Source organism: Acipenser ruthenus, chromosome 2 (assembly GCF_902713425.1).
Source record: "Acipenser ruthenus chromosome 2, fAciRut3.2 maternal haplotype, whole genome shotgun sequence".
Taxonomy (NCBI): Eukaryota; Metazoa; Chordata; class Actinopteri; order Acipenseriformes; family Acipenseridae; genus Acipenser; species Acipenser ruthenus.
Window position 1 is genome coordinate 100,073,663 of NC_081190.1, and position 4,893 is coordinate 100,078,555.

Genomic DNA, 4,893 nt, shown 5'->3' on the forward strand with positions numbered 1-4,893 from the left:
GTATATATGGAGCACTGATGCTCTAGTTGCAATTGACTTTATTGAGACAATATTACAGGGTTATACACTTGCACTTATCTTTTATGAATTCCTTTGTTTGATTTATAATCTAGAATGTAAACTTTTTAATTTGTTTTTAAATACACAACTTTTATCATCAATCTCTGCTCCTTGGAGGTTTGTACTGATGACAGGGTATGTATTATTTAAACATTAAATAAACATAAGTAAATAACATTCCAGAGCACTATAAAAGCCTACAAATAGTGATACTTGCTTACCTTAGTAAAACGGAGTGCTGTGTCATTTGTTAAAGGCAAGCATGCAACATCCCCCTGCAGTTGCTGCCGACATTCTCTGCCTCTGTGGTGGGAAGACTTGCCCATACATTGAGATCACACTGAATTGGTTGGAATTGTAAGGCAATGCTTTGCCAACACAGATGTGGAAATCAGTTAGAAACAGTACCAAAACTCAGTTACCCAAGGGCATCTGGCATTCTTTACTAAAGGCGATATCAGGGCTGCCAACTTTTAGGAAACTGTTTGAATGAGACTTTTGAAAAAGTAAAATTTTAGTGTGCGGTGAAGTGCTGGGAGTGGCTTAGGTGCAAAACAAATAGACATTTTTTTTTTTTTTTAAGATGGAAAATCATTACCTTAGGTGCATTCTGAGCCAGCATTTGAAGCTGCTGCATGTTCACGGTTGTAGCTGGAAGCAGCTGACTTGGAGGCCTTGATTACTTCTGCTGGGGGCTCATACTTGAAGCAGTTGGGTTCCATACCAGACATCTTGATTGTCATTATAGAGGACAGTGTGCCTTCCAAGGCCAGAGCATTCCGTGTGTAGGTCTTGTTTAGTCCAATCATTTAAAAAACTCTTTCTGCATCAGCAGTAGAGTGTGGCAGGGTTAGAATCAGTTGTGCCACCTTGCTCAGCCTGGGTAGCTTAGGCATTCCTGTTACTGGACTCTTGATTGTGGCCATGTGTGCCCACACCTTATCCATCCTGTGGTACACCTCCTGCTCACTGACTCTGCTCACCACCTGTCTCTCAAATGCTTCTGGGAATGTCCTTTTCCTCCATAAGTTGATAGTCCAGGAACTCATCACTCAACTTGTCCTATTCTTTGGGATCTCCATACGAAAGCAGATGACTAAACCTGAAATATTTAGATTGAAAGACATTATATAATTAAAATTCCTTTACTTTTCACCATTTGTTTCACATGTTTGATCATTTTTTTAAAACATTTTACCTGTTTCCTGTGTTGCTATCTTTAGTAAATACATTACCATGAATCTAAGAAGCATACCTGTACACAAAGTATAGGGCATCATTCACATCACAGTCCATCTTCTGTTGAAAGTCAATGAACTGTGAATGTTCAAGGACTGGCTCCTTGAAGGGCTGCTTCTTAAAGGCATAGTCAACAGCTGCAACAAAGAATGCCCTCACAGCCTTGTGGAAGTTGTCTACCTGGTACTGACTGATCTCACCAGCTTCAAGCAGACGGTTGAGGGTTGTTCTTTGTCCAGCTAACATTCAGCTTGTGATCTAGATAATAACAAAACTTATAATAAATATATTGTTCCCTCTACTTCTTATTGTTTTTATTGCTTTATGCAATGCAAGTTTTTATTTTGTTATAGTCAGATTCAGTTTGACATTGTTTTACAAAGTTAAGATTACCCAAAAGAGTAATTAACATCAACTGTAAACATTCCTAGAAATTAATCTTTTCAAATCTTTTTAATACCTGCCTTTGAATTCCACATGTTTAAAATTATTTTTACATAGATTTCTATTTTTAGCACATACCTGCCATCTGGTTCTGTTTGTCTTTATACTCAACTTCACACACATCTGCATTTTTTATTGTAGTTGTGGTAACAAACTTGGACATGAGTTTCTTAACATAAGACCTCATCTGAAAAAAAAAAATCACAAATTATATTAATAATCATACAATGGTAAAATGTTCAAAACAAATTATTTAATTATACAACTTTAATTATAATGTTGTGGAAAGAAGTGAAGAATATTATATATTTACCTGTCCATGGAGAAGATACACAGATGGCTCTTGGCACTGAAAGAGTAAATTAAACTCTGTGAAGACAGGCAGTGTGGCCTGGTAGAGTAAGAGGTGTACCTCTGCCATTGGATCCTCAAAATGTTTACTAAGCCTCTCAAAGCGGGCTTGTTTCTCAACTGTAAATGAGACAAAGATATCAATCATTATAGCAAGATGCAACTGGCATTTTAAATATCTAGGTGGATGAGCTAGGGTTGCCACCTCTGATTTAAAAAACAAACAGGACACCAGAGTCAATTCGTACAAAAAAAAAGTATACTTTTAAGTATATTTAATATTTAATGTCCCGGGAAGTCCTAGAGATTTCCCGGGACAGCAGCCTTTTATTATTATTTATTTCTTAGCAGACGCCCTTATCCAGGGCGACTTACAATCGTAAGCCTTAAAAAAAGAACAATCCAGGCAAAACCAGAACGGGTGGCAACCCTAATCAGTACTCACTGTTAGACTTGAAGTAGCTGACAAGTGCTCGATACAGCCGTAGAATGCGGATTACTGCCGTCTCCAGACTCAGCCACCGTGTCTAAACATGGTCTATGACAGCCATGTACTCAGTATCACAAAACACACAGAATTCTGAAAAAAAAGTCTTAAAATGCTGTGATAGTGGCATTTTATACAACTAGGAAAAAACTTTTTTCTATTGCCTGAAACTGTGTGCTGGTATCGACTGACTTTTCAGAGTTATTGTTATCATTTCAAAAAGGCTTATTATATTATGAAAAACTCTTACCATCCAGTCTACATTTTTTCTTTGTGCTTGCTTTGAAGTATCAAATATCTACAACCATATCCTCCAGATCAAAGTCTGACAACTGAAATAGGAAATTTAATTTCAGCATTTATAATTTAAGACAAAGTTTTTTTTTTTATCTACATATCTTTTTAAATTATTGTTTTTTCTTGTGCATAATTATTTTTGTTTTATCAGAAAATTATCACTCTATAATTATCAGGTTCTAACTAGACTTTGTTTACACTGATTTGAATCCTCTAAATGATGCAGTGAAACTTGAAGGAATTTTAACTTAATGCATATCATCAGTATAAAGTGTCGGTACAAACCTCAATATAATGAGTCCCAGCAGCTCTGGCATTGTTGTGAACTATGTGGCAAGGACAACCGTGGACAGTCGGGTTATCTAGGAACATGTGTTCCACCCTGTCTACATCAAACAGCTTCAGAGTCAATGGGTTCATCTTTTCCCTTCCTAAAAAAAAAAAATTGATAAAAAAAATAAACTATGTATAAATACAAACATCACAGTTATTGTGCTTCAGTTAATCAAAAACTAGGATTAATGAAAATCCTTGAGATGTAATGAGATGTACCTGTATCATTTGATCCATCAGTTGACAAGGTGTATGGCTTGTTTCTCATCTTTTTGACCAGCTCATCATGAAGGTATGGTGCTATAGCCCTGTTGATAATACAAGTAGTCTTGGTCCTTGCAGCACCGTATATCTGTGCTACATCTGAATCCTTAAAACACTCTTTCATCAGTGGGATGAAGTGGTCAGCAACTGCGAGGGGGACATTGTGATTTACCATCGTCACAGCAACTTTGATCTCAGCTCACCGTGCCTGAAAACAAAGTATAAAAAAAGAATGCTTTTACAGTCAGAACAAAAAGCTGTTTCTGTGGTTAGTCTTCCAGTGTAACAAAGGGGAAAAGTACCAGCCAAATGTGTTTGCCAATATCTTCTATACAAGACATGAAGAAAATAATTTTGGAAAAACAAAATGTTAAAGAAGTTATTCATTCATACCTTCGCTTGTGTCATGTTATCCACCTTTGGAGCTGTGTTCACTGTAAATGTGGTAATTTGCTGCGATTGCTCCCCTGCCTTGACCTTCCTCTGGTGTGACTCGCTCTCTATGTGACGCTCCACATCTGCATGGCCCATATGGTAACAAGCATTCTCAGTTCTGCAAATCTCGCACCAGAAATGATTCTGCATGAGTCCCTTCTTAATAAAGGGTCATTCTGTTGTCCACCCGGGCTGGAATCTGGATTTATAAGTGGCTGCCCCACATTTGGTTCTTGATTTTCCAGAAGAATTTGACTTCTTGGCTGGCACAGACTTTTTTGTACAGTCATCTGGTTCTGTCCCATCAGCTGAATCTTCCCCTACACACTCTATCCTGGCTGCCTTTTCAACAGGTACATCAGCATGACCAGGTTCTGGTGACAGTGGTGTGTCAAGCCTTCCTAGGCCAAAGAAGGCTGTCAGTTTTTCGCTCTCTGGTACTTTTCGCTTTGATCCTGGTGGACACACTTTGGGTTGTTGCTGTCTGCTAGAGCCCTTTGCAGGGTTTGGCTTGTTTGATTTACTCATCTGTAAAAAAATAAATAAAAAAAACACTTTGTGTCCAGTGCTCAGTTAAGAGATCAAACATTGGAGTGTGCCAATTAGTTATTTAGACAGTTCAAAGTTATTCACATTTATTAAGACAGTTATTTAGTTTCTATTAGATTAAATGGTGTCTGACAAATTAATAAATAATAACAACAATCATATTAATAATAATACTCATGGTCTATGATTTCTGTAGAGTAGTGCTGCCTGAATGCTACCACTCGGTTCACACAGTAACGGATATTTGCATACTTATAAATTATTCAACATCGAGCTCCAGAATGCTTTTTTTTATAACAGTCTGTCTGTCAGAAAGAACTCAAAGCAGACAGACCATCATCAAAGCAATTTGAACTTAATCACGAATAATATAAATAAACTATAATAAAGTTGTTGCTTTTTTTGTTAAAATTACAATTGATGTCATTAATCTG

The 4,893-nt window shown here is 37.0% G+C and overlaps 2 long non-coding RNA genes across 2 annotated transcripts; both read right to left on the reverse strand.

The window, feature by feature from the left end:
- Positions 1-1,085: 1,085 nt before the first annotated feature.
- On the reverse strand, positions 1,086-1,402 carry LOC131702749 (uncharacterized). Its single transcript, XR_009309509.1, has 2 exons — positions 1,316-1,402; positions 1,086-1,162 (listed from the first exon to the last, which is right to left on the reverse strand). It is a non-coding gene; the product is annotated as an uncharacterized LOC131702749 (long non-coding RNA).
- Positions 1,403-2,579: 1,177 nt separating this feature from the next.
- On the reverse strand, positions 2,580-3,303 carry LOC131702748 (uncharacterized). The gene is made up of 3 exons (XR_009309508.1): positions 3,164-3,303; positions 2,832-2,913; positions 2,580-2,674 (listed from the first exon to the last, which is right to left on the reverse strand). It is a non-coding gene; the product is annotated as an uncharacterized LOC131702748 (long non-coding RNA).
- Between the last annotated feature and the right edge of the window lie 1,590 nt (positions 3,304-4,893).